This window comes from Lampetra fluviatilis, chromosome 69 (genome assembly GCF_964198595.1).
Source record: "Lampetra fluviatilis chromosome 69, kcLamFluv1.1, whole genome shotgun sequence".
In the NCBI taxonomy this organism is placed as follows: domain Eukaryota; kingdom Metazoa; phylum Chordata; class Hyperoartia; order Petromyzontiformes; family Petromyzontidae; genus Lampetra; species Lampetra fluviatilis.
Window position 1 is genome coordinate 5,082,200 of NC_136343.1, and position 10,095 is coordinate 5,092,294.

General features: G+C 44.9%; 1 long non-coding RNA gene across 1 annotated transcript; it reads left to right on the plus strand.

Moving 5' to 3' along the window:
- Nucleotides 1-1,568: 1,568 nt before the first annotated feature.
- On the plus strand, nucleotides 1,569-4,569 carry LOC144952760 (uncharacterized). Its single transcript, XR_013640685.1, has 3 exons — nucleotides 1,569-1,594; nucleotides 2,644-2,736; nucleotides 4,361-4,569. It is a non-coding gene; the product is annotated as an uncharacterized LOC144952760 (long non-coding RNA).
- Nucleotides 4,570-10,095: the final 5,526 nt, after the last annotated feature.

Here is a 10,095-nt window from a genome sequence, read left to right on the forward strand (position 1 = left end):
GTGGGTTCTCTGTGGGTCTCTGTGGGTCTCTATTAAGTGGGGGTCTTTGTTGGTCTATGTGGGTCTCTATGAGCGTGACTTCTCTGTGGGTCTATGTGGGTCTCTGTGGGTCTCTGTGGGACTCTGAGTGTGGGTTCTCTGTGGGTCTCTATGAGCGTGGGTTCTCTGTGGGTCTCTGTGGGTCTCTGTGGGTCTCTGTGGGACTCTGAGTGTGGGTTCTCTGTGGGTCTCTGTGAGTCTCTGTGGGACTCTGTGGGTCTCTATGAGCATGGGTTCTCTGTGGGTCTATGTGGGTCTCTGTGGGTCTAAATTGGTCTCTATGAGCGTGAGTTATCTGTGGATCTCTGTGGGTCTCTGTGGGTCTCTGTGGGTCTCTATGAGCGTGGGTTCTCTGTGGGTCTCTGTGGTTCTCTGTGGGTCTTTGTGGGTCTCTATGAGTGTGGGTTCTCTGTGGGTCTCTGTGGGTTTTCTGTGGGTCTCTGTGGGTCTATGTGGGTCTTTGTGGGTCTCTGTGGGTTCTCTGTGGGTCTCTGTGGGTCTATGTGAGTCTATGTGGTTCTCTGTGGGTTTCTGTGGGTTCTCTGTGGGTCTCTGTGGGTCTCTGTGAGCGTAGGTTCTCTGTGGTTCTATGTGGGTCTCTATGGGTTTCTGTGGGTCTCTGTGGGTCTCTGTGGGTCTCTGTGGGTCTCTATGAGCGTGGGTTCTCTGTCGGTCTCTGTGGGTCTCTGCGGGTCTATGTGAGTCTATGTGGGTCTCTGTGGGTCTCTATGAGCGTGGGTTCTCTGTGGTTCTCTGTGGGTCTCTATGGGTCTCTGTGGGTCTCTGTGGGTCTATGTGAGTCTATGTGGGTCTCTGTGGGTCTCTGTGGGTTCTCTGTGGGTCTCTGTGGTTCTCTGTGAGTTTCTGTGGGTCTCTGTGGGTCTCTATGAGCGTGGGTTCTCTGTGCGTCTCGGTGGGTCTCTGTGGTTCTCTGTGGGTCTCTATGGGTCTCTGTGGTTCTCTGTGGGTCTCTGTGGGTCTATATGAGCGTGGGTTCTCTGTGGGTCTCTGTGGGTCTATGTGGGTCTCTATGAGCGTGGGTTCTCTGTGCGTCTCGGTGGGTCTCTGTGGTTCTCTGTGGGTCTCTATGGGTCTCTGTGGTTCTCTGTGGGTCTCTGTGGGTCTATATGAGCGTGGGTTCTCTGTGGGTCTCTGTGGGTCTATGTGGGTCTCTATGAGTGTGGGTTCTCTGTGGGTCTCTGTGGGTCTCTGTGGGTCTCTATTAAGTGGGGGTCTTTGTTGGTCTATGTGGGTCTCTATGAGCGTGGGTTCATCTGTGGGTCTCTATTAAGTGGGGGTCTCTGTGGGTCTCTGTGGGTCTCTGTGGGTGCCTATGAGTATGGGTCTATGTGGGTCTACGTGGTGGGGGTGTCTATGCTGGTCTAGTATAGTAAGCGGGGGGGAGGGGAGGGGGTGCTCACATCTGCTAAAGTAAAAACACTTCGTGGTAAATTCCCCCCAGCGTGCGACTACGAAACCCTTCAAGAGCCTCTCACCTACGCGGTGGTGAACAGAGACAGCCCAAAGCCAGCGGCAGCAGCGACAGGCACAGCGCGTGAGTTCTTACACCCGTGGGTCTCTGTGTGGGTCTCTGTGGGTCTCTGTGGGTCTCTGTGTAGGTATGTATGGGTCTCTGTGTGGGTCTCTGTGGGTCTCTGTGTGGGTCTCTGTGGGTCTGTGTGGGTCTCTGTGTGGGTCTCTGTGTGGGTCTCTGTGTGGGTCTCTCTGTGGGTCTCTGTGTGGGTCTCTGTGTGGGTCTCTGTGTGGGTCTCTGTGGGTCTCTGTGTGTGGGTCTCTGTGGGTCTCTGTGTGGGTCTCTGTGTGGGTCTCTGTGTGGGTCTCTGTGTGGGTCTCTGTGGGTCTCTGTGGGTCTCTGTGGGTCTCTGCGTGTGGGTCTCTGCGTGTGGGTCTCTGTGTGGGTCTGCATGTGTCTGGGTGTCTATGAGTGTGTGTGGGTCTCTGTGTGGGTCTCTGTGGGTCTCTGTGTGGGTCTCTGTGGGTCTCTGTGGGTCTCTGTGTGGGTCTCTGTGTGGGTCTCTGTGTGGGTCTCTGTGTGGGTCTCTGTGGGTCTCTGTGGGTCTCTGTGTGGGTCTCTGTGGGTCTGTCTGGGTCTCTATGAGTGTGGGTCTCTGTGGGTATGTGTGGGTCTCTGTGGGTCTCTATGGGTCTCTATGGGACTCTATGGGTCTGTGTGGGTCTGTGTGGGTCTGGGTCTCTATGAGTGTGGGTCTGTGTGAGTCTGTGTGGATCTGTCTGGGTCTCTATGCTTGTGGGTCTCTCTGGGTCTATGTGGGTCTGTATGGGTCTGGGTCTCTATTATTGTGGGTCTCTGTGGGTCTGTATGGGTCTCTGTGGGTCTCTGTGGGTCTATGTGGGTCTGTATGGGTCTCTGTGGGTCTCTGTGGGTCTCTATGGGTCTCTATGGGTCTGTGCGGGTCTGGGTCTTCATGAATGTGGGTCTACGTGGATCTGTGTGGGTCTGGGTCTCTATGAGTGTGGGTCTGTGTGGGTCTGGGTCTCTATGAATGTGGGTCTACGTGGGTCTCTGATCATGGGGGGTGTCACCTGCTAAAGTAAAAACACTTCGTGATATATTCCCCCCAGCGTGCGACTACGAAACCCTTGAAGAGCCTGTCACCTACGCGGTGGTGAACAGAGACAGCCCAAAGCCAGCGGCAGCAGCGACAGGCACAGCGAGTGAGTTCTTACACCCGTGGGTCTCTGTGTGGGTCTCTGTGGGTCTGCATGTGTCTGGGTGTCTATGAGTGTGTGTGGGTCTCTGTGGGTCTCTGTGGGTCTGTGTGGGTCTGGGTCTTTATGAGTGTGTGTGGGTCTCTGTGGGTCTCTGTGTGGGTCTCTGTGTGGGTCTCTGTGGGTCTCTGTGTGGGTCTCTGTGTGGGTCTCTCTGTGGGTCTGTATGTGTCTGGGTGTCTATGAGTGTGTGTGGGTCTCTGTGGATCTATGTGGGTCTGTATGGATCTGGGTCTTTGTGAGTGTCTGTGTGGGTCTGTGTGGGTCTCGGCGTGGGTCTCTGTGGGTCTCTGTGTGGGTTTCTATGGGTCTCTGTGTGGGTCTATGTGTGGGTCTTTGTGTGGGTCTCTGTGTGTGTCTCTGTGTGGGTTTCTGTGTGGGTCTCTGTGGGTCTCTGTGTGGGTCTCTGTGTGGGTCTCTCTGTGGGTCTATGTGTGGGTCTGGGTGTCTATGAGTGTGTGTGGGTCTCTGTGGGTCTGTGTGGGTCTGTATGGATCTGGGTCTGTGTGGGTCTCTGTGTGGGTCTCTGTGAGTCTCTGTGTGGGTCTCTGTGTGGTTCTCTGTGTGGGTCTCTGTGTGGGTCTCTGCGTGGGTCTCTGTGTGGGTCTCTGTGGGTCTGTGTGGGTCTGGGTCTCTATGAGTGTGGGTCTCTGTGTGGGTCTCTGTGGGTCTATGTGTGGGTCTCTGTGGATCTCTGTGTGAGCCTCTGTGTGGGTCTCTTTGTGGGTCTGTATGGGTCTGGGTGTCTATGAGTGTGTGTGGGTCTCTGTGGGTCTATGTGGGTCTGTATGGATGTGGGTCTTTGTGAGTGTCAGTCTATGTGAGTCTCTGTGTGGGTCTCTGTGTGGGTCTCTGTGTGGGTCTCTATGGGTCTCTGTGTGAGTCTCTATGGGTCTGGGTCTCTATGAGTGTGTGTGGGTCTCTGTGGGTCTATGTGGGTCTGTATGGATCTGAGTCTTTGTGAGTGTCGGTCTATGTGAGTGTCTGTGTGGGTCTCTGTGTGGGTCTCTGTGTGGGTCTCTATGGGTCTCTGTGTGGGTCTGTATGGGTAATGGGTCTCTATGAGTGTGTGTGGGTCTCTGGGTCTGGGTGTCTATGAGTGTGGGTCTATGGTTGTGTAGTTGTGGTTGTTGTATCGTTGCGTGTTGTAGTTGTGGTTGTGTAGTTGTTGTGTAGCGTTGTTGTGATTGTGTAGTTGTGGTTGTTGTGTCGTGGTTGTGTAATTGTTGTGTCATGGTTGTGTAGTTGCTGTGTATCATAGTTGTGGTTGTGCATCTTCTTGGTTCTTTCGGTAAAGTCATCACGTAGAAGGGAAATAATAAAATAATAAAACATTAGCATAAAGTCACGTAGAAGGGAAATAATAAAATAATAAAAATTAAAACATAATAAAATACAATTCTCACGACGTTTCGGCCACAACGCAAGCAGCCGTCCTCAGGTGAAGACCAGGTCTGTCGGGGAGACAGCGTCTGAATGAAACACCAAAAAAAAATGTGCTTGTGTAGTTGTGGTAGTGTTAGTTGTGGTTGTTGTGCTTAATGTGTCCGAGCGTGCCGTTTGTTTTCAGTCGAATCTCCGGACAAGCGCCACCACCACGAATTCTCGCCACGCAGAGACACCGCGACCCACGCCACCTACGCCTCGGTCCGCGCCGCTCACGTCCGAGTCTCGACGGGGAGCGTAGAAGTACGGCCAACGGAGGGAACGATGCAGTGGCCGAACGAGTCGAGCCTCTGAGTGTCGCTCCACTGCCGTAGCTCAGCCGGTGCGCGCGTGATTAGGAGTGTAGTGTATAGTGTGTATAGTAGTGTAGTGTGTAGAGTAGTATAGTGTGTATAGTAGTGTAGTGTGTGTAGTAATGTAGTGTATAGTGTAGTGTATAGTGTAGTGTATAGTGTAGTGTATATAGTAGTGTAGTGTGTAGTGTAGAGTAGTGTATAGTGTAGAGTAGTGTATAGTGTAGTGTATATAGTAGTGTAGTGTATAATTGGAGTGTAATGTGTAGTGAAGAGTAGTGTGTATAGTAGTGTAGTGTGTATAGTAGTGTAGTGTGTATAGTAGTGTAGTGTGTATAGTAGTGTAGTGTGTATAGTAGTGTAGTGTGTATAGTAGTGTAGTGTATAATTGGAGTGTAGAGTATAGTGTAGTGTATAGTGTAGTGTAGAGTATAGTGTAGTGTATAGTGTAGTGTATAGTGTAGTGTATAGTGTAGTGTACAGTGTAGTGTACAGTGTAGTGTACAGTGTAGAGTACAGTGTAGAGTATAGTGTAGTGTATAGTGTGTAGTGTATAGTGTAGTGCATAGTGTAGTGCATAGTGTAGTGTAGTGTATAGTGTAGTGTATAGTGTAGTGTATAGTGTAGAGTATAGTGTAGTGTATAGTGTAGTGTAGTAGTGTATAGTGTAGTGTATAGTGTAGTGTATAGTGTAGTGTATAGTGTAGTGTATAGTGTATAGTAGTGTAGTGTATAGTGTAGTGTATAGTGTGGTGTATAGTGTAGTGTATAGTGTGGTGTATAGTGTAGTGTAGTAGTGTATAGTGTATAGTGTGGTGTATAGTGTAGTGTAGTAGTGTATAGTGTATAGTGTGGTGTATAGTGTAGTGTATAGTGTGGTGTATAGTGTAGTATATAGTGTAGTGTATAGTGTAGTGTATAGTAGTGGAGTGATCGATAATTGAGGGAGCAGGGAGGGGGTTAGTCAGGACCAGTACAAAAGTCTATTTTTTTACTTGTTTGCATTGTGTACATTATGGGAGTTACCCACATGCCAAATTAGAAGTTTGTAGCATATTGGGAAGTACGCTAAACATTTCGAACAGACACGCACATCCACACATTTCCCTTTTGTATATATATAGAAGATTTTGAGGCGCGTGAATTCAAATATGAAAATTGGCTACTGTTGCCAAGATATTTAAGTTTTTTACATTTTTACCTCCGTAATAGAGGTTTCTTGGGTTAGATCGTGAAAAAACCTATTATGGATGATATTGGTCGCGAACGCCGACGTTTTAAACTTGACATTTTTACCTGTTTGTATATTGTGTAAATGGAGTTTTACTCATGAATTGAAAATCGAGGTCTTTTTCAATGTGTTTATGGTTGTTTTAAATGATGGCATAGCACCCCATCCTGTTAATTTCTTTCTAGATTTGAAGCTTTCGTGACTGCAAGGATTCATACTCTCACGTTTTTTTCCGGTAAAGTCACCGTGTAGGTAAAAAATTTAATTAAAAGTTAAAAGTATAAATGGAAATAAAATAAAATTACAAAATCACGACGTTTCGGATATTTACTGTATCCCATAGACTTCAATGTTAAAGTCTCCCATAGACTTCAATGTTAAAGTCTCCCATAGACTTCAATGTTAAAGTCTCCCATAGACTCCAATGTTAAAGTCTCCCATAGACTTCAGTGTTAAAGTCTCCCATAGACTTCAATGTTAAAGTCTCCCATAGACTTCAATGTTAAAGTCCCCCATAGACTCCAATGTTAAAGTCTCCCATAGACTTCAATGTTAAAGTCTCCCATAGACTTCAATGTTAAAGTCTCCCATAGACTTCAATGTTAAAGTCTCCCATAGACTCCAATGTTAAAGTCTCCCATAGACTTCAATGTTAAAGTCTCCCATAGACTCCAATGTTAAAGTCTCCCATAGACTTCAATGTTAAAGTCTCCCATAGACTTCAATGTTAAAGTCTCCCATAGACTCCAATGTTAAAGTCCCCCATAGACTTCAATGTTAAAGTCTCCCATAGACTTCAATGTTAAAGTCCCCCATAGACTCCAATGTTAAAGTCTCCCATAGACTTCAATGTTAAAGTCTCCCATAGACTTCAATGTTAAAGTCTCCCATAGACTTCAATGTTAAAGTCTCCCATAGACTTCAATGTTAAAGTCTCCCATAGACTTCAATGTTAAAGTCTCCCATAGACTTCAATGTTAAAGTCTCCCATAGACTTCAATGTTAAAGTCTCCCATAGACTTCAATGTTAAAGTCTCCCATAGACTTCAATGTTAAAGTCTCCCATAGACTTCAATGTTAAAGTCTCCCATAGACTTCAATGTTAAAGTCTCCATAGACTTCAATGTTAAAGTCCCCCATAGACTCCAATGTTAAAGTCTCCCATAGACTTCAATGTTAAAGTCTCCCATAGACTTCAATGTTAAAGTCTCCCATAGACTTCAATGTTAAAGTCCCCCATAGACTCCAATGTTAAAGTCTCCCATAGACTTCAATGTTAAAGTCTCCCATAGACTTCAATGTTAAAGTCTCCCATAGACTTCAATGTTAAAGTCTCCCATAGACTTCAATGTTAAAGTCCCCCATAGACTCCAATGTTAAAGTCTCCCATAGACTTCAATGTTAAAGTCTCCCATAGACTTCAATGTTAAAGTCTCCCATAGACTTCAATGTTAAAGTCTCCCATAGACTTCAATGTTAAAGTCTCCCATAGACTTCAATGTTAAAGTCCCCCATAGACTCCAATGTTAAAGTCTCCCATAGACTTCAATGTTAAAGTCTCCCATAGACTTCAATGTTAAAGTCTCCCATAGACTTCAATGTTAAAGTCTCCCCTAGACTTCAATGTTAAAGTCTCCCATAGACTTCAATGTTAAAGTCTCTCATAGACTTCAATGTTAAAGTCTCCCATAGACTTCAATGTTAAAGTCCCCCATAGACTCCAATGTTAAAGTCTCCCATAGACTTCAATGTTAAAGTCTCCCATAGACTTCAATGTTAAAGTCTCCCATAGACTTCAATGTTAAAGTCTCCCATAGACTTCAATGTTAAAGTCTCCCATAGACTTCAATGTTAAAGTCTCCCATAGACTTCAATGTTAAAGTCTCCCATAGACTTCAATGTTAAAGTCTCCCATAGACTTCAATGTTAAAGTCTCCCATAGACTTCAATGTTAAAGTCCCCCATAGACTCCAATGTTAAAGTCTCCCATAGACTTCAATGTTAAAGTCTCCCATAGACTTCAATGTTAAAGTCTCCCATAGACTTCAATGTTAAAGTCCCCCATAGACTCCAATGTTAAAGTCTCCCATAGACTTCAATGTTAAAGTCTCCCATAGACTTCAATGTTAAAGTCTCCCATAGACTTCAATGTTAAAGTCTCCCATAGACTTCAATGTTAAAGTATCCCATAGACTTCAATGTTAAAGTCTCCCATAGACTTCAATGTTAAAGTCTCCATAGACTTCAATGTTAAAGTCCCCCATAGACTCCAATGTTAAAGTCTCCCATAGACTTCAATGTTAAAGTCTCCCATAGACTTCAATGTTAAAGTCTCCCATAGACTTCAATGTTAAAGTCTCCCATAGACTTCAATGTTAAAGTCTCCCATAGACTTCAATGTTAAAGTCTCCCATAGACTTCAATGTTAAAGTCCCCCATAGACTCCAATGTTAAAGTCTCCCATAGACTTCAATGTTAAAGTCTCCCATAGACTTCAATGTTAAAGTCTCCCATAGACTTCAATGTTAAAGTCTCCCATAGACTTCAATGTTAAAGTCCCCCATAGACTCCAATGTTAAAGTCTCCCATAGACTTCAATGTTAAAGTCTCCCATAGACTTCAATGTTAAAGTCTCCCATAGACTTCAATGTTAAAGTCTCCCATAGACTTCAATGTTAAAGTCTCCCATAGACTTCAATGTTAAAGTCTCCCATAGACTTCAATGTTAAAGTCTCCCATAGACTTCAATGTTAAAGTCTCCCATAGACTTCAATGTTAAAGTCTCCCATAGACTTCAATGTTAAAGTCTCCCATAGACTTCAATGTTAAAGTCTCCCATAGACTTCAATGTTAAAGTCTCCCATAGACTTCAATGTTAAAGTCTCCCATAGACTTCAATGTTAAAGTCTCCCATAGACTTCAATGTTAAAGTCTCCCATAGACTTCAATGTTAAAGTCTCCCATAGACTTCAATGTTAAAGTCCCCCATAGACTCCAATGTTAAAGTCTCCCATAGACTTCAATGTTAAAGTCTCCCATAGACTTCAATGTTAAAGTCTCCCATAGACTTCAATGTTAAAGTCTCCCATAGACTTCAATGTTAAAGTCCCCCATAGACTTTAATGTTAAGCAAATCTGGCTGTGACGTTCCCACCTGATGACGGAGACTTGTGTTGCCTCCGAAACGTCGTGATTTTTTATTTTATTTTATTTCCATGATTACTTTCATTAACTTTTAATTTTATTTTTTACCTACATGGTGACTTTACCGAAAAAACCTAAGAGTACGTCCTGTTCATGTAACCAAGGCCGTAGCCATGGGGTCAACATTGGGGGGGACCAATTCTCCCAGGGGGTCTGGGGGACCCCCCCAGAAAACAAAATCTAATTTTTCGATTTAAAGCTTTCGTGACTGCAGGGATTCATCTTCTTGGTTCTTTTGGTAAAGTCACTTAGAAGGGAAATAATAAAATAAAATAAATTAAACATTATGTTATTTTATTATGTTTTATTTTTATTATTTTATTACTTCCCTTCTACGTGACTTTACCGAAAGAACCAAGAAGAAAAATCTAATTTGCTGCCTAAAATATTAAAAAATTCACTAGCACATGTGATGGACGTTTAATTTATTTTTTTACAATAATGTCTAAGATTGTATTACATTGCTCTGTTTTTACTTTTTTTTACCTTTTCTTGTTTCATTGTATGTTTGGCAGAGATTAGAGAGTAATAAAGTACAACCATGACCACAATCATATGAACAGAAATCTACGCATAGATTTATGTGAAGACAAGTCCAGATATTGTGGCCAAGGTTTAGCAAATTGTTGTTTTTTATGTACATAGCATAGACATTTTTTAATTTTTAAAAATATTTTTATAGCAATATATTGGCGGGGGGGCATTTTGAGAATATTTGAATATTGTAACACTGAAAAAAAATCAGCAAAAGGGTTATATAAATAAAATTAATTACGAAACTAAAGGATCAAACAACTATTATGTTTATACAAGTGTAGTGACATATGACGTCACTTCTGTGCCGGCCCGTACGAGGGCTGGGGGCCCCAGGGGGGGTGCCTGGGGGGTCACGTGGTGGAGGGACCCAGACCTTCCCGTGAGGTGGGGGAAGGGAGGCATGGCCTGGGCAGGGAGGCGTGGCCTGGGAAGGTAGGCGTGGCCTGAGAAGGGAGGCGTGGTCTGGGCAGGGAGGCGTGGCCTGAGAAGGGAGGCGTGGCCTGGCAAGGGAGGCGTGGCCTGTGAAGGGAGGCGTGGCCTGAGAAGGGAGGCGTGGTCTGGGCAGGGAGGCGTGGCCTGAGAAGGGAGGCGTGG